Source organism: Amblyomma americanum, chromosome 1 (assembly GCF_052857255.1).
Source record: "Amblyomma americanum isolate KBUSLIRL-KWMA chromosome 1, ASM5285725v1, whole genome shotgun sequence".
NCBI classification, from domain to species: Eukaryota; Metazoa; Arthropoda; class Arachnida; order Ixodida; family Ixodidae; genus Amblyomma; species Amblyomma americanum.
Window position 1 is genome coordinate 9,680,852 of NC_135497.1, and position 24,904 is coordinate 9,705,755.

The 24,904-nt window shown below is 46.8% G+C and overlaps 1 long non-coding RNA gene across 1 annotated transcript in view; it reads right to left on the reverse strand.

The window, feature by feature from the left end:
- The window catches only part of LOC144109950 (uncharacterized), a 41,025-nt gene extending 18,776 nt beyond the window's left edge, over positions 1-22,249 (reverse strand). The window contains exons 1-3 of the long non-coding RNA XR_013309655.1: positions 22,068-22,249; positions 21,591-21,645; positions 1,972-2,045 (exon numbers count right to left, since the gene is read on the reverse strand). This is a non-coding gene — a long non-coding RNA (uncharacterized LOC144109950). The remainder of the gene's footprint in view (positions 1-1,971; positions 2,046-21,590; positions 21,646-22,067) is intronic.
- Between the last annotated feature and the right edge of the window lie 2,655 nt (positions 22,250-24,904).

Genomic DNA, 24,904 nt, shown 5'->3' on the forward strand with positions numbered 1-24,904 from the left:
CAAATGCAGCAGGTCCTCACGCTCATCCGCTGTCTTCATCCTTTACCCCTGCAGGAGCATCTGCACCATGCAGATGATAGTGAGTTGCGACACCACGGCTTCCCGAGCATCTGCAGGGACACCCCCGCAGGGGGATGAAGGTGAGCAGTGCGCCACCACGCACCCGAGCACCCATGTTTAGCCATGCATGGCAGCGTCGGGTCCAAGGAAAAGGGGATCCTGTTGGTTGAGCAGATGCCGAGCGTTTGGACCTTTAAGGCCCCTTGGCGATGGCAATGCACCTTTTTGGCCCCAGCTTCAGCTCCACCCTGACCCGACCGGAGGAAATCGACAGCCATCTTTTCCTGTCCTCCTCCCCTCCCATCTTTCACTCTCCTGTCTCCTACTCTTCTTCTTGGTTTTTCCTTTTTTCCTGGCGGCGAGGGTTAACCTGTGCAGCCAACTACCCTGAGTTACGTCATATTTGGTTAAAACTGGGGTGTACACCTGGCATAGGCAGGACTTGTTTGCAAGTTCCTGTCCCGTCCCCTATTTGGGCTCCATGGTTGGTGGCTGGCACCACGACCGAGAAACAATGTTTGTATGGCTCCCTATCCCGGACAGTGTATTGGCACACCTGTGGCTGCAGGGCAGTGCGCACACACGTGAGTGAACTCTGGTGAGCCTCTGTGTATACATCAAACAGACGGGCTTGATGTCCCATCTGTTCCGCGCCAGGTAACTACTCGCAGTGACAAAACGCTCCGCGTGTGGTAACTTCGGATGCTTTATAGCTGGGCACCCCCACTCCAGTTTTTTTTTTGTACAGTTAGCCACGAGCGTGTGTTTCTGCCGTGTTTTTTTCTTTTCTTTTAGTGGTAGGACTCTGCAAGAGCGCGGCATAAAAATATTTACTGTGAGCGGTCGGTGCGCGACGGCCAAGGGAGAGAGTGTGCGAGAGTCAATTCCCCCACATGCAGACAATAGTCGCGCGCGACGTCGGCCTGGCGTGGGGCAACCCATCTGTGCCGGCATGGAAGACATCGCGTGGGCCGTGACCGGCTGTTCCCCCCCCCTCCAGCAAGCATTTGCACACCCCTGCACCGAGTACTCCTGTCATGCGCAGCGCAGCATCTCGCATTTATTTCCATACTATTTATTTGTACATAGCGTATATTACCCCCAACCCCTATTCCTTCTTACTATCACTCCCCCCTTTCTATCCCTCTCCTTGTCCTTCTATTACCACTAGGTGCAGCTCAGGTGCTTCAGGTTCTGATGGCAGATGCCGCGGCTAGCAGCATCTTTTCCTCTCATTCTTATTTGATTAATAAATAGCCACTAACAACAACATATGGCTCCCCCTTTTCAAAAACTATCGCTCTCTGAAAAGAGGGTGGAATGAAGCAGGTGACATTTTTCATAAAAGAAAGGTAACATTCCCCAAATTTCATGTAATTTATAGCGAAGCAGAAGAAAAACAAGCAAGAACCATATCCCCATTCCTAGTCTCAATGTGCTTGACAGATGCTTTGGGCCTTGGCTACAAGATATCAAAAATGGCCAGCAGTGATTTACTGCTTGAACTGCGTGACTCTGTGCAGTACTCAAAATTCTCAAACATGGTGTCCATAGGGGACATCCCTGTCTCCCTGACTCCCCACCAATATCCAAACACTCTCCGAGGTGTAATCTTGAAAATCGATTTTGTCCACCTCTCTAAGAAATGCTTGAAGGGCTTAATGACCAAAATGTAATAGATGTTTACTGGATCAAGATCCGGAAGGATAACAAGGAAATAGACACCATACACCCGATCCTGACTATCAATACCAGATTGCCTGAAAGCACTGAAGTGGGCTACATAAAAAAATAAATACAGGACTATATGTACCCAACCCGTGCAAATGTTTCAGTTGCCAGAGGTTTGGCCATGGCTAACACAGTTGTCGCGGCCACAAAACTTGCACAGAATGCACTTCAAAAGATTACCTATCTGATGAATGTGACACTGCCACGCGCTGCACAAACTGTGACAGAGACCATGCTGCATACTCCAGGACATCCTGGAAGAAAGAAAAATAATCACACTGAAAACTACTAAAGGCATTTCATTCAAGGAAGCAAGAAGGCGATTTGCTCTAACCACAAACACATTCTCTTTCACCGCAAAAGCAAACTTCGCCGATGTGGTGTGTGGGCGCGGCGCGCCACACAAGGCTTCGGCATCTGGCCAGGCCGCATGCAGCGAGCCTATGACAGGGCCATCCGCACCCCCAGGTGGAACAGCTAACACTACACCGCCAACCCCAAAGCAGGCTTTGCAGACCTTCGGGTCAGCGGGCCTCAAGGCCACTTCCCACAGGTCGAGGTTGAACTCAAATGTCTGTGTGCCTTCAGCACGGTCTTCTAGCACCTCTGAAGAGGTGATGGACATGAGCCAAGGCAGCTTTGTACCGTCCACGTCGGATGGTCGGATTGGTCAAAAATGGGATGCTCCAAGTCAGAGGGCGAACAAACACGTTTTAGGTAAGTTAAGCAACAAAACATAAGAAATCTTTGCTTCACTTTCTCCTGTGGCCGTTTGCGCATAAGAAACGAACCTAGGTCCCCACCACACAAATGTGCTAAAGTAATACGAGGTTTTCCACCGCGATCGAAAGCAGGCTTTCAGGCGAAGTTGCCATTGTAGCACAAAGTAGCCATTGTAGCAGCTCTTGAAGTACCAAAACTAGATTAGAGGCTGTAGCAGCCAATTAGCTGGTTACACATAAAACCATAACAGTGTGCTCCATATACTTCGAGCCAGACCTAGAAGCATCTCACTGGGAATTACAAAACCTTGTAGAGCGCAAGAAATGTTATAACTGTGCAAAAGACAAGGACATAAGGAACGAGGAACACACAAAACACCATGGGCATAGACTGCCAACTGTTTATTCATGAAAATGCATTGCAGTGAACATCAAGTGAAAACCCAAGCATGTGACTGCCTCGTCACTCGCACATGTTCAGATGGAATAGAGGTGAGAGCGCAGCTGAATAACCGTGTAATACTGCTGGATACTAAAGACCAATATAAAAAAATATAAAAACTTGAGCCAAAGGCACACTGCACTTGTTCAAAAAAGAAAAACATGGCAACAGTAGGTGAGCATGACAAAGATGGGAAGAAGGCAAGTGTTATTCAACAATTAACCGGTGTAAGGGTGGAAAGTGGGAAAAAAACATGAAGGCAAAAAATAGAGTAACAGACAACTAGAGTAAATGCGAATTGCAGAAATGTAAAAACGCATTAAAAAGGCAGAATGGGCGCAAGTGTGGGCACAAAAAGCCATGGTAAAAAAAAAGCGTTTAAACAGCCAATGACTCGTGAACAGTTTCATCCCTGGAACACTGAACAGTTCGAAAAAAGACAAGATTTTACAAAAAGCCCTCAAGAAAAGCAATGTCCTCTGGTAACAGCGAAACAGAGGGGGTACTGACACACATGTTACTGGATTTTCCTATGTTCAATGCTTCCAGGACTTCCCTTTCTCTCTGGTCTCTCGATCTGAACACAAAGGTCGTGTTTTGAAAGAGCGGCTTGCAGGGAATCATTTTCTTGCCCTCACCTTTGCCCTTGTCAAGGGATCAGACAGAAAGGGAAGTCGTGGATGTGTTGCACATAAAAAAATCCAGTAACATGCGTGTAGGTACCCCTCTGTTTCGCTGTTCCCAGAGGAAATTGCTTTTCTTGAGAACTTTTTGTAATATCGTATTTTTTCGAACTGTTCAGTCTTCCAGGGATGAAACTGTTCACGAGTCATTGGCTGTTTAAACATTTTTTTTACCATGGTTTTTTTGTGCCCACACTCGCACCCATTCTGCCTTTTTTATGCCAGTTTTTTCATTTTTCCAATTCACGTTCTTAACTTCATCATTTTCACCTTTACTTTGGCTGACTGTTGATTTTAGGATTTTATTATGGTTGTCTGTTGCTCTGTATTTTGTCTCCATGTTTTTATTCCCTCACTTTTCTCCCTTACACCGGTTAATTGTTGAATGGCATCTGCCTTCTTTCCATCTTTGTCGTGGTCACTTATTATTGCCCTTTTTTCTTTTTTAAATAAGATCAGTGTGCGTTTGGATCAAGTTTTTATTTTTTTTATATTGGTCTTTAGTATCCAGCAGTATTACAGGGTTATTCAGCTGTGCTCTCAGCTCTTTTTCATCTTAACATGTGCGAGTGACGAGGCGGTCACATGCTTGGGTTTTCGCTTGATGGGGACTGCAATGCATTTTCATGAATAAACAGTTGGCAGTCTATGCCCGGGGTGTTTGGTGTGTTCCTTGCTGCTTATGTCCTTGTCTTTTGCACAGTTTTAACATTTCTTGAACCAACTAGCCCACTAGAACGTCCTACTTGTAGAACAACTTCCAGAGCCTTGTCTCGTAGTTGGAGACTTCATAGCAGATTCCTCTTTTTAGGGAAGTGAGAAAATGATACCAGAGGTCAGATTATCATCGTCATCAGCCCGGCTATGCCTACTGCAGGGCAAAGGCCTCTCCCATGTGTCTCCAATTAACCCTGTCCTTTGCTAGCTGCATCTACCATATCCCCACAAATTTCTTAATCTCAGAAAAAAGGTTAGTACTGCTGAAATGAGACACAACAGGGGAACAGGAGCAAAAACTGCAACACAGGTGCAAACTTCCAACTGTTTATTCGAGACCGAAAGGAAAATGCTATATAAGGGATGAACCTAGGCGCATAACCATTGCTCATTCACACAAGACCTGATTAAAATCTGGATCACATTGATCAGATTTTTATGTTGCAGAAGGGCCAGTAAACCACAGAGCATTCAGTCAGCATGTCCCCAGACACTCCATGTCAAGAAAATGATTAAAAACAAGTAACGAACCTAACAATCGACTTGAGTAAAAAGGGTGAAAAATATGCGAAGTGTGAAGATGATGACCCAGACAAAGCAGATGGCTTGTGAAAACAAAGAAGATGGCCCTGCGCATCAGCCGTATTGCTATCGCCACGTGTGTCTGCGCCCGACCTGGTTGCCCTCGGATTGTTCTCGCCGCTGCTCCCTTCCTCCCAGCTCTTTTAACTAAACCCCTGCCTTACATTTGGTGGAGGAGCCGGGTAAAAGCCCTGGAATTGCGCAACCGTACTCTCCCACCACCTGCGATGCCTCACAACGTTCAACGTCAAGCCGTGCAAGTGGGCCCAGCTGTTACCAACGCCGGCTCCCTTCACTAACGGGACCCGGCCATCTTCAGTGGGACCGATGAGCAGGATGTCGAAGATTGGCTCACGTCTTACGAGAGGGTGAGCCTTTACAACAAATGGCACAATGCCACCAAACTAAATAACGTAATTTTTTATCTCACCGGCGTGGCTAACCTGTGGTATCGGAACCTCGAGGTGGACATCCGCACCTGGTCTGCTTTCAAGACAACCTTCTCCGAAGTGTTTGGTCGTCCTGCTGTTCGGAAACTCCGCGCCGAACAACGCTTGCGTGAACGGTCTCAGCAGGTCGGCGAAAGCTTTACCAGTTACATCGAAGACGTCATTGACCTATGCAAGCGTGTCAACCTCAATATGTCAGAAGCTAACAAGATTAAACACATTTTGAAGGGTGTTGACGATGCCTTTCAAATGCTGGTAACGCGCGACTTGCACACCGTTGCTGAAACCGGCGCCCTCTGCCAAAGCTTCGAGGAGCTGCGGAAGCAGAGGCTCCTGACTCGACAGCACCCTCGACAGGTTGAGTTGCTTGCTGGACTGACACCAGCACCTGACACCTCCTCCTTGCTGCTGCAACAAATCAGACTTTGTTCGGGAAGAAGTGGCGCGTCAGCTTTCTCTTCTGCCGAACCCGGCTTTTCCGCCGCCGTTTCCCAGTCTACGCGCTACCTCCCCCAGCTCCTGCGTACTGGCCTTCCACGAGTCAGTACTCCGGATCTGCTGAGCCGCCGTCTAGTCGTCCTTTTTCTCCTGACCGTTCAGCCCTTTCTAGACGCCGTTCACCTTCACCGAGGCGCCGCTCCGTTTCTCCTATGCGATGTCGCCCCAATCTCTCTCAGGAGGAAAACTAGGTGCCGCAGTTCCTGAGGCGAGAACTGCGTCCCCGTTGAACTTTCCAAGGCCTCACATATCACCTGCTAATCTGATCGAAATTTCTGTCGAGGGCATTACTGTCTTGGCCCTTGTGGGCACCGGTGCTGCGATTTCTGTTATGGACGAAAAGTTTTGTAGTTCGTTGAAGAAGGTAAGGACGCCGATTGCTGGACTGTCACTGTGTACGGCCAGCGCTGAGCACATCAAGCCGTCCGCAGCGTGTACTGCTCGAGTTGTGATTCAGGACTCCCTCTACACGATAGAATTCGTCGTGCTGCCTTCCTGTTCCCATCCTGTTATTCTGGGCTGGGATTTCCTTTCCGCCCATGAAGCTATCATCGACTGTGCTTGAGCGAAAGTCGGGTTCTCTTCTATGCCCAATCCTTTTCTGGACGCTACTCCTCCTGTTGCCTGTGTTAAAGCCCTCGCCGCCGAAGACATCGACATTCCCCCGTGCTCTTCCGTTCTTGTACACTTGTCTTGCGACTCTATCGGTGACGACACTGTCCTCTTTACTCCAAGCCATACTTTTCTGCACTGCAAGTGTCTCCCTCTGCCATACGCCGTACTGACTGGGTCCGCTGGCCTTTCGATACTTTTGGTTTCTAACCCGTTTTCCTGCCCTACCGCTCTGTGCCTTGGTGAATGCCTCAGCAGTGTGCAGCCCATCGCATCTCTGCTCATCCGCGAGGAGACTCCTCGCCATGAACGTGCTCAGCCCTCCTGCCTCTTCGCCACATCGCTCTTCTACCAAATTGTTCTTGTGCTCCATCGACGACGATCTTCCTCCGCCGCAAAGAACACAGCTTCTCGCCCTCCTTCATCAATTTCGCTCTTCCTTCGACGCTCGCCAAACTTGCTTGGGCCGAACTTCCACCGTCACCCATCGCATCGACACTGGTGCCCACGCACCGCTGCGGCAGCACCCCTATCGTGTGTCTCCAACCGAGCGCCAGGCTATTACAGAGCAAGTCGACCAAATGCTTCAAAACAACGTCATTCAGCCATCAAGAAGCCCTTGAGCATCGCCTGTTGTCCTTGTGAAAAAGAAAGATGGCTCCATACGCTTCTGTGTCGATTGCCGCCGCCTTAATAAGATAACGCACAAGGATGTCTATCCGCTCCCCCGCATAGATGATGCTCTGGACTGTTTGCAAGGGGCGGAGCTCTTTTCCTCCCTTGATTTACGTTCTGGGTACCGGCAGGTCCCCATGGAAGTGGCCGATTGTCCCAAAACTGCTTTTGTGACCCCTGACGCATTGTATGAATTTACTGTGATGCCATTCGGCCATTGTAATGCCCCTGCAACCTTCGAACGGATGATGGACACCATTTTGCGTGCACTCAAGTGGAAAGTGTCTATGCTATCTCGACGACATTATCGTCTTTTCCTCCGACTTTGAAAACCCATCTAATCCCGTCTGAAGCATGTTTTGACCTGCCTCTCTAACGCTGGCCTGCAGCTCAACTTGAAGAAATGCCATTTTGCTGTGCGTCAGCTGACAATTTTAGGACACATTGTCTCCAAGCACGTCGTTTGTCCCGACCCAGCTAAACTTCGCGCTGTCGCAGACTTTCCCAAACCCACTTCCATCAAAGACTTGCGCAGCTTCTTAGGTCTGTACTCTTACTTTCGGAGGTTTATTCGCAACTTTGCTTCGATTGCTGCACCTTTAACACAACTGTCCGGCAGTTCCGACTTATCGATGTGGTCTCCGGCGTGCGACGATGCGTATAACACCTTGCGCCGCCTCCTCACAGCGCCGCCCATACTGCGCCATTTCGACTCGCCGCTCTTACCGAGGTCCACACGGACGCCAGTGGTGTCGGCCTCGGCGCCGTACTCTCCCAGCGCATCTGTGGTTTTGATGAATACGTTGTTGCCTACGCAAGCCGCACACTTACGAAGGGTGAAACTAATTACTCCGTCAGTGAAAAAGAGTGTTTGGCCACCGTATGGGCCCTTGCCAAATTCCGCCCGTACCTCTATGGCCGCTCTTTTGACATTGTGACGGACCATCACGCGCTTTGTTGGCTTTCTTCCTTGAAAGACCCATCCGGCCACCTTGCCAGGTGGGCTCTTCGTCTGCAAGAATATGACATCGGCATGGTCTATCGTTTTGGCTGCAAGCATCAAGACGCTGATGCCCTGTCCCGCTGCACACTTCCAGCCGAGATCGCCAGCCTTTCCACCTCTGAAGTCTCCCCGTTGTCTCTTCACATCAGCGACATGCCCTCAGCGCAATGTACTGCCCCTGGATCACTTCTCTTCTTGACTTTCTCTCCAACCCCACGGCTGCTTCTCCATCCCGTGCTCTCCGCCGCCATGCTTCCTTCCCACTTCGTGATTCGCGATAACCTCTATCGCCGGAACTACAGCACCGACGGCCGCAAGTGGTTACTCGTTATTCCTCGCCACCTGCGCATGAACATATGCGCCTATTTCCACGCTGACCCACAATCCGGTCACACGGAAGTTTTCAAGACATACACCCGCATCTGGCTGCGCTATTACTGGCGCGGCACGTACACCTTCGTACTTAAATACGTATGCGCCTGTCTCACCTGGCAACGTCGCAAGCCATCTCCTCATCGTTCTGCTTGAGAGTTGCAGCCACTTCCTTGCCCATCACGCCCTTTCGATCGTATCGGCATTGATTTCTACGGCCCGCTTCCGTACACTGCGGCCAGCAACCGTTGGGCTATCGTTGCGGTTGATAATCTCACGAGATATGCTGAAACCGCCACCCTTCCGCCTGCCACAGAGACAGACGTTGCCTCCTTCCTTTTGCAACGTTTCGTCCTTCGTCACGGTGCACCCCGTGAACTGCTTAGCGACCGCGGACGCGCCTTTTTGTCCGATGTCATCACCGCCAGTGCAACATAGTCCATCGTACCACTTCCGCCTATCATCCGCAGACCAACGGCCTCACCGAGCAATTTAACTGCACCCTCGGGGACATGCTTTCTATGTATGTCGCATCCAACCACTCGAATTGGGATCTCATCCTCCCTTACGTGACTTTCGCCTACAACACCGCCCAGCAGTCCACTACTGGCTTCTCTCCCTTCTTTCTTGTTTACGGCCGTCATCCATCTGCTACAATAGACACCATTCTGCCTTACCAACCTGACGCCTCCGAATATACCCCTGTTTTCGAAGCCGCGCAACACGCAGAAGATTGTCGCCAAATCGCCTGGTCACTCACAACTAACGCCCAATATCGCCAGAAATTCCGCCACGACAACGCTCACACCACATCGCACTTCACTCCTGGTGCGCTTGTGTGGCTCTGGATACCATCAAGTACTCCTGGACTCTCCTCGAAATTTCTCGCCAAGTATCACGGCCCCTACCGTGTCCTGGAACGCACATCTCCAGTTAATTCCGTCGTGGAACCCCTCACGCCATCTCCCGATCTCCACCGCCGCGGCCGTGAGACAGTGTTCACATCCAGCGTCCCAAGCCTTACTACTACCCCTCCATATTGCAGTCGCCGTAAGTCGCCCTGATGGCTCCTCTTCGCCCTGGGGGTGATTGTGAAGAAGATGATGACCCAGACAAAGCAGATGACTCGTGAAAACGAAGAAGATGGCCCTGCACGTCAGCCGTATTGCTATCGCCACGTGTGTCTGTGCCCGACCTGGTTGCCCTCAGATTGTTCTCGCCGCTGCTCCCTTCCTCCCAGCTCTTTTAAATAAACCCCCGCCTTACAGAAGTGACAATGCAGGTGACCCAACAGACATGGAGTGCAAAAAAAACTGCAATAATATCATGGTGTGACTTATAGAAAAACTGGCACGAGAGCATGGAAACAACAAAGAACAAGAGTAAAGGTGAAAATTAAAACCAGGTAAAAGAGTTGAATGAGGTATGGAAAAACAACATTAACATGGAAGCCAACAAAGAACAAGTGTAAAGGTGTGCATAAAACCAGATGAAACTACATTTCTGGCCTTGATGTACACCTTAGGAACAAAATTAGGACAGAAGTGATACAATTATCGGTGGCCTTCTAAAAACGTGATTTCATTCGGTGAAAGTGAAATGGAGTGCTGACATTTTTCACCATTTTTTACAATGTGATGGGCTTCAACCACTTCCCTTTCCATTTTATCTCTTGATTTAAGCAAAAAGGTAGTGTTGTGCAAAACTGGGGTGCAAGACACTTTTTCTTGCCCTTACCCTTCCCTTTATAGTTCTTACAATGATGTGCCAGATGACCTCCCATATTGTTCTTCACTGCTAAATTGTGTTCGCATGCCTATTCATTAAAACACCTACCAGTCTGCCCAATGTAAACTCTACCACATGTGAGGGGAATTTTGTAGACAAGGCCTGAATCGCACTTTGAGAACTTCTCTTTGTGATTGGTATAGCATTGCGGCCTGGTTCTCATTTCTGTCGACGTCAAAGGGCAGATGCTGCTCAGCTTAATCGGTGCTGACAAAACCATCCTGACACCATATCGGTTTACCACTTTTTTGATGTTGTGGGATACCCAGTGTATGTAAAGCATCATCTGAAGTGGCTGTTCCTCGTCCTTTTCATTCTTCTTTTTATGGCCTTTAAGATTCTGTAATAGGCTTTCACACGCTGCAGTGATGAGGTGGGGCAGATAACCAGCTGCCCGGAAACGTTGCACTTGATGATTTTTCTAGGCCAGACTGGCAGGCAAAGATTACGTTGCCACGTTTTATGAGCTTAGAATGTGCACTTCCAAACATCATGATTTTATCGCATTTTCGTAGTTTTTTTTTGTACTGTGTCTGTTGGGTCACCTGCATTGTAACTTCACATATCTTTCACCCTCTTTACTCAGGTTGACTGTTAGGTACCTTACTTGTTTTTAATCGTTTCCTTGACATGGAGTGTCTGAGGACATGCTGACTGAGTGCTCTGTGGTTTATCGGCCCTTCTGCAATGTAAAAATTTGATCAATGAGGTCTAGATTTTAATCAGGTCTTGTGTGAATGACAGTGATGGCTATGCACCTAGGTTGATCCCTTGTGTAGTTTTTGCCTTTCGGTCTCGAATAAACAGTTGGAAGGCTGCACCTGTGTTGTCATTTTTGCTCCTGTTCTCTTGTGTCTCATTCGCGCAGTACTAACCTTTTTTCTGCAATGAACCAACTACCCCGCAAGAACGTTCTACTTTTCAATCTCATCCGCCCACCTAACTTTCTGCCGCCCCCTGCTACGCTTGTCTTCTCTTGGAATCTATGCTTAAAGACCAGCAGTTATCTTGGTTCGCATTACATGCCCTGCCCAAGACCATTTCTTCTTGATTTCGACTCGGATGTCATTAACCCACGCTTGTTCCCTCACCCATTCTGCCCGCTTCCGGTCTCTTTACCGTTATACCTATCATTTTTCTTTCCATAGCTCGCTGCGTTGTCCTTAACTTGAGCTGAATCCTTTTCGTTAGCCTCCATGTTTCTGCCCCATAAGCGAGTAGTACTGGCAAGATACAACTGGTAAACTGCCATTCATTATCTGAAAGAAACTGCCATATGCACTCCACCCCGTTCTTTTTTCTTTTTGTTATTTCCCTCTGATGATCCAGATCAGTGGTCACTAGCTGCCCTAAGGTCGTATACCTTTACCACTTCCAGCATCTCGCTACCAATTGTTAACTGCTGTTCCCTTGCTAGACGGTTGAACATTACTTTGGTTTTTCTGCATGTTAATTTTTAGACCCACAATTCTTCTCTACCTGTCTTGATCATGCTTTGCAATTCATCTCCTGAGTGACTCAGCGAGGCAATTTCATCAGCGAATCGCAGAATATTTAGGTACTCTCCATTAACTCTTAACCTAACTGTTCCCAATTCAGGCCCCGGAGTACCTCCTGTAAACAGGGAGTGCACAGCATTCGCGAGATCATATCTCCCTACCTGACGCCCTTCCTTATTGGAATTTTATTGCTGACTTTATGGAGGACTACGGTAGCTCTGCAGTTGCTAGAGACATGTTCGAGTATTTTGGCTAAAGGCTCTTCTACACCCTGATTCCGCAATGTCTGTATGACTGCTAAGGTTTCCACTGAGTCAAATGCTTTCTCGTAATCAATGAAGGCTATATGTAGGGGTTGGTTATATTCTGCGCATTTCTCTATCACCTGATTCATAGTGTGAATATGATCTATTGTGGAATAACCTTTACGAAAGCCTGCCTAATCATTTGGTTGATTAAAGTCTAAGGTTGCCCTGACTCTGTTAGCGATGACCTTAGAAAATGCCTTGTACGCAACAGTTAGTAAGCTGATCGGCCTGTAATTTTTCAAGTCCTTAGCGTCTCCTTTTTTATGAACTAAGATAATGTTTGCGTTCCTCCAAGTTTCTGGTACGATCAAGGTCATAACGCATTGCATATACAGGGTGGCTAGTTTTTCTAGCATAATCTCCCCTCCGTCCTTCAAGAGGTCTGCTGTTACCTGATCCTTACCAGCTGCTTTTCCCCTCTGCATTGCTCCTAAGGCTTTCTTTACTTCCTCTTTCGTTACTGGTGGGATGATGCGTTGCTGTGCTCTACTGTCTCTTATCATTAGCGTTCTGATTACATTGGCTACTGTATAGATTTGTGGAGAACTCTTTGGCTACTTTAAACTATCTTATCCATATTGCTAATGACGTTGCCCTCCTTGTCTCTAAATGCATACATCTGGTTTTTACATATGCCTTGTTTCCTCTTTGCCGCTTTAAGGCTACCTCCGTTCCTTAGAGCATGCTCGATTCTCTCCATATTAAACTTCCTTCAGATTACAGAGGATTTTATTCTATGTAGTAAAGTTTATTTGTTGAACTCTGGTAAACCCACATACTGCTCCCCAACCTGGGGGGAAAATGAGCTGTTTAGATTTGTCTTTTAGTTCACCGTCAGTTTTTAGTGATTTTAAATGGGATGTTTTAGACGTTTCATATGGAATAGATCATCTCCCTCTCATTTTAAGCCCGTGATTCTAGCCAACAGTCATCTCAACAAAACCACCGCATTGGAAGCTACATTTAGCTGACTGGGCATTGTTTAAAGAAAAAGCCAGTTTAGAGAATATAATTTTAGAAAATCTTAGCATAGATGAAATAGACAAAATGTTCACAGCATGCATTCTCACTGCTGTACACCTATCAATTCCAAAATCCACAGGAGTAGCACGCCAGAACCGTAAAGTGTGTTCTGAAGTGTGAAACGAGAATATAAGCAGGCAAAAAAGCAACAATAAAGCCTGGGGAGTCTTTTGTAGATACCCAAAACATGAGAACTTTGCCATCTTCAAAGAGGCTAGAGCAAAAGCACAGTGGTGTATTCGGCACATTGCCGAGAAAACATCATGGAAAGATTATGTGCCTTCTATAAACAGCCCAACCATATTAAAAAAAAAAGTGGCAGCAAGTTTGAAAACTAAATGGGAGCTATACACCATTCACAACTCCTCTTTTGACAACAACTTGTACACAAACAAGTATGGGGGAACCGGCAGACATACTGGGGGAGCACTGTGCTGCGGTTTCATTATACCTAGTCATTTTTAACATACAGAAACATAGCGGAAAAATGAAAGCTTCTGACAAGTGGAGGTGCGAACGAACAATACAACAGTTTAATTACTCCAAGAAATCGATAGAGTACTGTCTGCCAGCAAAAAACTGCTCCAGGACTCAACCAGGTACACTATGAAATGCTTGCTCATCTTTCTTAGCCTGTTGTCGAGAAACCTTTGAATTTCTTTAACAAGATATTCATAGAATGAAAAATACCCAAGGAGTGGAAAAGAGATATTGCAGTACCATTCATGAAACCTGAAAAGCTGCCAACCTCCCCTAGTAGCTATAGGCCAGTAGCCCTTACAAGCTGTCTCGCCAAGTCTTTGAAAGTGCTCTGCCGTATTTACGCTCATAATTTGCGCACTTTTTATTAAGAATTTAGGGCTCCAAGAAGAGGGTGCACAAATTGCGCGGGGATTTCGTGAGCGCGACTTAAAAACTCCACAAAGGTCATAACGCGCAATATAGGTATAGTGTATGTTGCTGCGTATACGTCAGCACCCGGACCTGCACCCCACGCTGGCCGCCCCCCCCCCCCCCCCCGAAAAAAGTTCACTCTAAATGAAAGGCCGTGCACCCACCCCCCCCCACCCCTGCAGGATGGCATGAAGGTGCCCGCACGAAGCTGAATAAGACGCTAAAACAGTGTCATCGCTTGCGGCTCAGCCAATTGTTTGGTAGTTTCGGACTCCGTAAGTTTGCTTTTGCAGCTTCGTTCGGGAAAGCAACCGCAAATCAATAAATCAATTATCACACCACAGAATTGTTTAACAGTACCGCGCGAGCGTCGACCAAACTGCTTGTCGGCGCCTTATCAGGGCGCAGAGCTGTGAAGCCAGCGAGAATAGCCATGTGCGCACAAGTTTGCCGACACAAAAATTGTCGTCTGTGGGCAAACTTGTGCACACGCGGTTATTCTCGCTGGCTTCGCCGCTCCGTGCCGTGATAAGGCACTGACAAGCAGTTTGAAACTTGCCGTATAATTGTGATATCCCATTACAAGACACGACCGAACACAAGCCGTCAGAGCCACCAAGAAAAGCGTAGCCGGCAGTCAAGTCGCATGCATCAGCCAAACAAACAGTGGTGTTGGCTCTTCTATCAGCTGCTGGCCGTTCCGAGTGGCGATGCCGCTCGTGCCGCCGTGATTGTAACAGCGGTCCCCGACACCATCGTGAACGCCCAGTGCACAAAAGATTCAAAAAGCCTTCCGAACAAACACGCGGAATAGCCGAATGCTACTGGGTAGAGCCATAAGGTAGAGCCCGCATGCATGATGGTGGTCTAGCTCAGCGCAGTGCGTAAAATATGAGAGTAAAATTTTTTTTTGTAAACCTGGGTGATAAATTAAGGGTGCGCAAATTATGCGAGGGCACAAATTATACGCGTAAATACGGTAAATACAAGACTATCTTTTGTCCTTGAAGTATGCAAACTTTTGACATCCATCAGTGTGGTTTCAAAATGGCATGCTCAACAACTGACCATCAAGTTCGCCTTGAAAATACAGTCAGAGAAGCTTTTATACGCAAACAACACTGCCTTGCTATCTTTTTTGATCTGAAGAAAGTATACGACTTAACCTGGAGGTTCGGAATTCGTTGTGACCTACAAATGTTTGGCATCCGTGGCAAGATGTTAAACTGCCTAAATGATTTCCTGTCCAACCGTTCCCTTCACATACACCCATGCTCAAGGAACTTCGCTCAAGAAAATAGAGTACCTCAGGGGTGTATTTTAAGCACAATGCTCTTTATTGCAAAAATGAATTTCATAACTAAAATAATCCCAAAGTCCATAATGTATTTAGTCTACGTTGACGATCTTCTAATAGCCTGCGCATCCACAAATGTAGCAACATGCGAGGCAAATACAGTTGACAATAAACGAACTAGTGACATAGGCAGATAGGATTGGATTCCAGTTTTCTGCACACAAAACAGTGGCTGTTCTGTTCTCGCTCATATGAGGCCTACAAACCGACCCCACCTTACACCTAAACGAAAGCGAATTGCTTATACAAAATGAGCTTAAATTTCTTGGCATTACATTTGACTAAAGACACATTTATACCTCACATAAACGCTCTCAAAAAGGCCTCACAGTCCCTGAACATACTCAAAGTACTTTCACGAAAATACTGGGGTCCGATAGAACATGCCTTTTACAAATCTACCGTGCAGTAGTATGCTTTACATTTGATTATGGAAGTGCAGTGTATGGGTCAGTGAGACCATACTAACTTAGACGACTGTATCCGGCAGAAAACTTATGTTTGCGTTTCTCAACTGGTGCATAGAGAACATCCTCCATTAATAGTATTTATGTCGAAACCGATGAACCACCCCTCACAAAAAGGAGAACAATGCTTATGTGCGCATACATACTAAAACTAAAGTCCTTACCGAAACACCTCTGTTGTCCCAAAGTCACAAAGTGCCCTTCCAAGACTCTCTTCAATAATATTTCCTAATAAGACCCCTGTTATTACGCTTTAAAGATAAATGTCAAGAGTTAGGATGGCTGGATGCCCTACCTGAAATTACCCTAAGATGTAATCCACTGCTGCCATGGTACAGCTTCTCTTCACATTAACACATTTTTGCAGAAAACAAATACCACATGAACACATACTACAGGAATATCTGGCTCTTAAGGAAAAATATGCAAGGTACATAGAATTTTATACGGATGGCTCAAAATCGAGAAAATATGTTGGGAGTGCTGCAGTACAAGGAAACTGGAAAGAAATAGACTGCCAAACTGTGCATCAAATTTCACAGCTGAATATTGTGCTGCGTGTGTAGTAGCTATGGGCAGAATAATGAATTACAACACTAAAGACAGCATAATTTACACTGATTCACTCAGCCTACTCCATGCACTCCTAGAAATGCAGTTGAGCCCTTTAGTTGGATGCGTAATATGCACAACATAGAAAAAATCAGAACAGAAGGTCGCATGACAAGATTCTGGGTTCTGAGCCACGTCGGGATAGAAGAAAATGAAAGGCCCGTGTATTGTGCGATGTCAGTACCCATTAGAGAACCTCAGGTGTTTGAAATTTCCGGATTCACATTTGAACAGCGCAATAAAACAACGGGACACAACGAAGAATGGACACCACAAGCGCTGACTCGCAACTACACTTTCATTCACGGCAAAGGTCTCTTAAATACAAGGAAAAACAAACACAAAAGAGAGGGAAAACAAAAGAAAACACAAAAGCTAATCATGCCCACAACGGTGACAGTCGGCACGAGCGCAAAGCTACACATTTTGGCCGGATAAGTACATCATCTCTTTATCAGTTAGTGAGACAGAAGGGTCACTGATACAACCACCTGTTTCCAAGCAGATATGAAAAGCCTCTAATATTTCACGCATTAGGCTGTCATTATGTTTATCTAAGATGACTGTGTTGGAAAACAGAGGGGTGAATGTACCTTCTCTTCAGTGACAGGCAAGGTTACAAGATGATCCATTATCTTGGGACCTCTGGTGCTCACTTAGACGAGCGTTAACAGAACATCCAGTCTGGCCAATATAAGTCACCCCGCAAGTGCACGGTATCCTGTACACAATACCGACATTACAGGGCACAAAAGGGCTCTTATGGTTGGTCTGACAGCTTCCACTCATTTTCTTAGCGGTTGTTGCTTTTGCCTTCGCTTCCACCTGCCTGCACACACCTCTAAGTTTCCTTGGCGATGAAAAAAACACGTCCACATCACATCTAGCCGCCGCATTCTTTAAACCATGCCCTACAACATGTGTGTAAGGCACCACCACAAACTTCTGTTTTTACTGTTTTGGTTTATCCCCTCTCTTGATCCATCTTAGAAGTTTATCGCTTTCCCTGGAAATCACATGAGATGGGTAACCGCTAGATTTTAATTGGCCAACTTGAAGCAAAATGCTTTTGTTGATTCCTTCAAGACATGTCTTGTTCATGGCAGATTGTCAAGCTAGAAAAAACAATGCCATTTTTTACTAATTTTGTGTGGCCTGATTGGTAATTTAGGAAAGACTTGGTAGAGCGAGGGGAGTATTCCCAAGGCACATGATGCACTTCTAAGAACAGTCTTAAATCCAGAAATTGAAGAACCTCTTCTTTAGGAAGTTCAGTCGTGAAAGTTAGGCCCAGAGCACATTCTTTGAAAACCTTCAGTACATCTGCCACCGACATACCGAAAGATTCTCAAAACTAACCCGTCACATCTACTGTTTATGGATATGTCTACCCTTGCAAGGAACATATTGGCTAATACAGGTGCTACTTTAGATCCTATGCACACACCATCATTCTGCACAAATGATTTTTCTTTCCTTTCAATGACAGTTAAACGGAAGTAAGAAGACAGAATCTCTAAGAAGCTCTCAAGGGACACACCGCATCTAGCAATAAATTCCGTTTCATTGTCGCGATCAGCAATGCACATTTTAACACTTTTCATGAGCTCACCATGGGGTAGAGAATAATAAAGGTCTTGCACATCAATACTGCAAGCATCGCACCTTCCCGGGTTATTGGATTTTAGAAAGTCAACTATAGCTTCGGAATTAGAGATGTGAAAAGGATCCTAAATTTTTCAGACACGACAAATGCTTTTGAAGATAGCTGGACCCGAAGGACTGCCAAGTGCCGTGCTTAGACACGATAGATCTAAAGGGAACATTGTCCTTATGTGTCTTCACAGTAAAGAAAAGCTGAAGGTGCAATCCTTTTGCACCCTTAACAAAACCAGTGTGACGTTCCAAGTTGTTTCCCTCCAAAAGACGAAGGGCACTTGCCTTGACTTTGTTAGCTCTGAATGTCACAGACTTGAAGTTCAATGTTAAGGCTTTACGCGCTTTTTCTTCTAAGGAGCCAGCAGGGAGAACGACGAAGCACCCTTCCTTGTCGTTGACCATTATTCTGAGGCCACTAGATGCTGCGAAGTCAACGAGCTTCATCATGCAGCAGTAATTTCCTTGTTTCTCCTTTGTTCTTTCGAAAACATCGACACATTCAGAGATGCATTGAAACTGGCTTTCTTTGCCTGCCAGCCGGGAAATTTTCTTTCACAAGGCAAGTTTCTCGATAGCTTTCAACCGCTGCTCATATGCAAACCTCAGTCCCAACCAGAGTGTTCCTAGGTGTTTTTCCGGCACGTCGCAGTCGCCCAGGACAACAACCTTTCCTTGCTCTGCAGCGTCCTTTTTCTTTCTCGGCAAGCCTGCGCGGACTGAGTTCCAGAGGAACTCTGTAATGAGTTCTATCGTCGCACACCACTCCGAGAATCCTTGCTGCTGACCAGTCCTGCCCCAAATAACCCGAAGATGGTCTTTGAAGAACCGCGCTTGACGCCACAATTCGGACTTCATGATCTTGCATACTCACCTGGTAAGTCTTCTTGACGGCTCTAAAGAACCACACACCATTTGAACGTTAGGAGGGCAAAGCCCGTACCTGACATGCCAGGAGAGAACTCTGGCCCTGCACACATATACAGTGATGATGGACACGATGATAGCAGAATTGCCTACTGGGAGGTGGTTAGAAAGATTAAAAAGAGGGGAGCCTATGGTACTAGAAATTGCATTCAATAATATTTGTTTTCTTTTGTTTCCCCTCTCGTTTGTGTTTGTTCTTCCTTATATTTAAGAGACCTTTGCAGTGAATAATGATCTAGTTGCGAGTCAGCGCTTGTGGTGTCCATTATTTGTTGTGTCCCATTGTTTTATTGCGCTGTTCAAATATGGATCAGTACCAACTCGGCCAGTTCGCAGCCTTACTGAAATTTCCGGACCCTTCACTAAGGCGTCCCTCATAGCCTGAGTGTATTTGGGACGTTAAACCCTCATAAATTGAAATCTTTCTGCTCTGCATCTCCTCTACAAGAGCACCTAAAGGACAACAGACACCAAATTTTTGCTTGCGTTTTCTTTCAAATGACGCATTAGACATTATTTTACATGTACTACCCCATGGCATTCACCTATCAGCGCTAGAAAATTTATAATTGAATTTCTTCTTGCTGCAGTTTCAGTTTCATCAACCAAACAATGGCTTTGATGTGTAGTTGATCTATACGTCACTTGAGGCACAATAAAAATGGCAATATAGTTAATGATACATTGTTTGCTGCCATTCTATTTCTTGACGTAGGCTGGTTAAAGTGTTGTAGTGAATTAAACCTACTTATCAGAATTTATACTGCAGTGTTTTCATGCATCATGTGACCTTAAGGCCAACTACACATCACAGGCATTGTTCAGTTGATAAAATCGAAACTGGAACAGCAACACAGAAGTCAATTATAAATTACCTAGCAGTCGTAGTCGATCACCACGTGGTGATCCATGTATTCTTGGATGTATTGAGGTGCCATTTGGGCATCTGGTCCAAAGGGAATCAGATGAGGGGTTGTCCTGAATTCTGGCATATCCAAGCAACTGCTGTAGATGTCATCAGATCTGAGGGCATGCTGTGTCATACATGTTACAATACGACGCTTTCAAGTGACCGCAAGCAGATACAGCCTATTCCATGCCAAGTTACCTTGGACAAAGACATCTTTTAGACATTGCCACACATAAAGGTGCTCTCACAAAAACATAGCTGTCACATCTGCATAAGAGGCTGAGTCTAGCTTGTTTTATATGCCACACTGTATGCTTATGAATCAAGTGTAGATTTGCACCGGCCTAAATCTTGCATTCATGCCGAACCTGGCAAGAAATTACACAGGCACAATGGTGTTTCCCCAACTTCTCTCTCTGCAGATCATGTAGCTGAAAGTGCTCAGAATAATTTTCAAACAGCATACCAGGAAATGCAGAGATGCCGAAATACACAATCCACAATAAAATTAAATGCGGATAAGCTTTTAAAAATTGCAAACTGTTTAAACTTAACCAGGGCCCCACTCTGGACCTGTGGAAACAGTGAGAGTATGCATATCATCATAACAATCCCAGCTCACTGTAGTCAAGGTAGAATCGAGCTGGGAACTTGCACATCAGCCCCAAGAGCTCACTGCCTCTGTACAGGCAAATAAAAAAAGGAGGCAGAAAGAAGGACACTGCAGACCAGAGTAATGCTACAACTGCAGCTAGATTACACAGATAAATTCAACAATCTCGCTCCCAGAATGAGTAAAACAAGTGAGGGCTCCTGCAGCAGTCGAAAAACAAAGTAATGACATTGGCAGCTACTGGCAAACACACACATGAACATCTAGTGCATTTACAAGACAATTAATCAGCAACAAACAAAAACAGTGCAGTGGATCCATCGATGGAGTAAGTGCCGTATATGTTGCTTGCATGGGACTGCACAGGAAAGTGGTTATAGTAGCAGAGCTGCCTTGTTGCTTGACGGCCACGTGAGGCTCATGAAGCGGCCGCTAGCTCTCGCACTGTCTGTTATTAATGGATAGATTATTTTTTCTGAAAATCTTTCCCACAGCTTCCTAGAATGCACTGTAGCATGCAGAACAAATGTTGAGAAACTGGTAGGGACAGGCATCCCAAATGTTAAATCAAGGTGTTTAAACAAGCTCAAGGAATTATACTGATGCTGTTATTTCGGCTGTAAAATTACAAATATTTCAACAGACCTCGAAGGCTGAAGGCTAATGAAGTCATCTTTGTAAGCAAGATGACTTCCTTGTGGCGTCCACCGCCATACAAATGAGTTACTTGGCAGTGACAGGCCTGAGCGAGTAAACACAATGAATGCATTACATACATGTCCTGTGCACAAACTTTCCTGCAATCTCATGCTGCACAGAATGTTGGTGCCACTACGAGGTACGCCAGTTTTATTTCACAATGAGCCAACTTTCCTTGCCAGCAACCCATTTCGCCCTTCGGCAGTGCCCACAAAGAAGGTGATTTTCTGCACTGCATCACCGCGTGAAAAATAAACATGCGAGTGGTCCGCACAGGTAAGTGCCACCTACCTGTCGCGAAGCCCGACGGTTTCATAGCGCAAGTCGCGTACCCCGTCTGCTGAAGCTGCGAGGAATGCAATAAAATCACAGTCAGCGCGGTTACGCTAGCTAGCACACTCAGACACAACGACTGCGGCCAAAATTTATAAAGAGGCCATGCGCGAAGATGAATCTTGAAAAAGACAGAACTTTCGTTAGAGGCCACCGGCTATCGATCGGTGCACAGAAGCAAACTTGTAACAGTCGCAAATAAACGACCTCATCGCCACTCCGCGGTCTCCGCGCGCCTTCACTCGGAGGCTGTCGCAAAATTGTTACATCCGATGGCGCCGCATTAATAATCAAAACCATCGCACACTTGCGCTGTCGTGCAGCAGCTCTGCCAACAAGCTGCTGGGCGATGAGGGAGCGACGAAGAACACGAGTTGGCGGGCAAGTACTCAACAACATCGCGTGTGCACAGCGAAGTATTATCACATCACTCACCTCAGTCGGGAGAAGGCTGAAGGTATAACTGCCTAAAAGCAAAATTCGCCGAGCTCGCATCTACCAGGGCACAGCATCCCCCGGATCGAAGTGCTCGTGATTTGTTTGGGTGTGAGAGGTTTGGGGGTTATTGGCCGGGAAAAAGCAAAATAAGAAAAACTGTGGCGTCACATCCGTCAACCAGAAACTCGTCATCTGTGTTCTCCTTTTTGAGAGGCCGGGAAAAAGCAAAATAAGAAAAACTGTGGCGTCACATCCGTCAACAAAAAACACTCGTCCCCTGTGTCCTCCTTTCCACCTCTGCTCTGTGCGCGCATGTGCAGTTCTGCAGAGTTTCTTCTCCCGATGTTCAGGTGCGAGATTGGCCTGTTTCGGCGATACCTGTATTTTGGTTCTTGCTATTTTCTACCATACAAGAGCTTTGTTTTCAGTAAGAGTGACGTTTTTGTGATCAGGAGCTGGTATTCTTACGATACAAGCCAACTTCAATTTCTCCTTAGTGTCTCTTTGAGCGTTCGTTCCTGTTCAGTTTAGCAGTGCGCTGCGCCTGCACTGCTGAACTGACGCTGCATATGACTGGGGCACTTGTTTTGTCCTGACATGTACTGGTTCACGCTGTGTACGTAGGGCGAATCGAACGGACCGCGCCTGGCTCCCTCCTAGGTCCTGCACATCGCAGCTACCCTGACGAAACTGGTGGCCATGTCACTCGCTCAAAGTTCACAGAAGTTACCAAAGTTTCTTGATGCATGAGCAGTGAAGAATGGGCTGAAACTTTTAGCAGACGTACTTACTATTCAGCCCGAAAATGGGCACGGGGTGGGAAAAATGCGAATGAAACACGGAAGTACGGAGCTTCCGCGTCATAGTGACGACGAAAAATTGCGAATAAAAAGAAAGTTTGCGTTTAGATATTCAGGGCTCCCTCGGCTTGAGTAAAACCGGAATTAAAATTGCGGCCAGTACGACATCACTATGCCTTCGGTATACTGACACTTCGTACTCCCTCGGTGGGCAAAAGGCATTCAAAGATGCGTGTGTAGCAATCGTCACCAGTATTTTAAAATTTCCCGCTTTGCGACTTTTTTACTTGTGGCGCCATGCAGCGGCACTAACGCGAAACCGCTACAGAAGAAATACAGTGGACAAGGCGGGACAGGACGAAGCAAGAAGTTATGCCCCTGTCAAGCGGGCAAGTTCAGTGCACTCACGGGGAGTGTCACTCGCTATAAGCGCACAGGGGTAAACATACACAGCAACAACAGTAGTCCCGTCTCGTGCGCTGTATTTCTCCTCAGCGGGTGGGAATCTTACGTTCTACGGTTCTACTCCCGCTGGCGCTATCACATTTTGTCACTTGACGTGGCTGGAAATCATGCGATGTTTTCGCATGCCTTTTGTGTTGCGAAAGCTGCTCGCATCCTACGAACGAGATCCATGCAGCCAAATTATGCATGAATGCTGGTCTCATGCACTCAAAATGGGGCTGATAATAATATTAATAATTGGTTTTGGGGAAAAGGAAATGGAGCAGTATCTGTCTCATATATCGTTGGACACCTGAACCACGCCGTAAGGGAAGGGATAAAGGAGGGAGTGAAAGAAGAAAGGAAGAAGAGGTGCCGTAGTGGAGTATTACTTGAGGAGAAGAAGAAGAGGGCTCCGGAATAATTTCGACCACCTGGGGATCTTTAACGTGCACTGACATCGCACAGCACACGGGCGCCTTAGCGTTTGTCCTCCATAAAAACGCAGCCGCTAATCGCTGCTGCACCAATTTTCGAGGAGGAGGAGGAGGATAAACTTTATTTTCGTCGACCAAGGTACACCGGTTGGTGTGGGGTTATAGCCCCGTCAAGTGGCCATGAGCCCGTGGCGTTCGGCGACTTCTAGGGCTCTTGTCACAACGTCACAACCCGGAGCTGTGTGTCCGAGTCGAAACTGAGCAATGCGGCATCCCACTGGTCTGGATTCGAGAGCTGCAAACCCCGCGGAGGGGAGTCCTGAGGGCAAGCCCAGAGTATGTGGGATAGAGTGGCATGTTGGCCACATAGTTGACAGGAGGGAGAGTAGACGCAGGCATATATCGCGGGGTTGGGGAAGGTGTTCTTTTGGAGTTGCCTCCACGCAACCTCTTGGGGTTTGGATAGAGAAATATGTGCAGGGGGATACAGAAGTCTACCTAAGCGGTAGTGCATGGTTACGTCATGAAATGTCATGAAATGTAACCATACGATCTCTCGCCGTCCGCAGGACAGGCGACAACTCATCACGGTCGACGAATCCTCGGGCATGATTGTGGGCCGCCTCTTTCCCTGGGTGGGATGAGTGCGCAGGGACCCAGATCAATTGGATCGGGCGGAGTTGGTCCTTGGTGGAGCGGAGGAGAGATAGGGTGACGGGGGAGACCCGGCCTTTGGCGAAATTACGAATCGCAGATTTAGAGCCGCTAAAGATGGTTTCTGCAGAGGTGGAGACTATCGCCAAGGCTATGGCCGCCTCCTCGGCCTCTTCAGGCGATCTGACGGGAATGGACCAAGCAACCAACGGCCGTCCACAGTAGTTTACAACCGCGAGCGAAGAAACATCGCGATCATGGTATTTTCGAAACCAATTTTCGAAACTCGCGCGGTACGCGGAACTAGGACTGGGTGCCTAAAAAAAGCAACCAATTCTAGTAACCGTGCTTAAAAGCTGTGGCGACGACGCTTGCTGTGGGACCGCATTCCTATTTTCTTGCATACTTCGAACGAAGTCATCATGGAGACTTCCACGAACCATATGGCCATGAAGATGGGGCTTTAGGCATATCGCCTGGCGTACGTGGCACGGTGAAG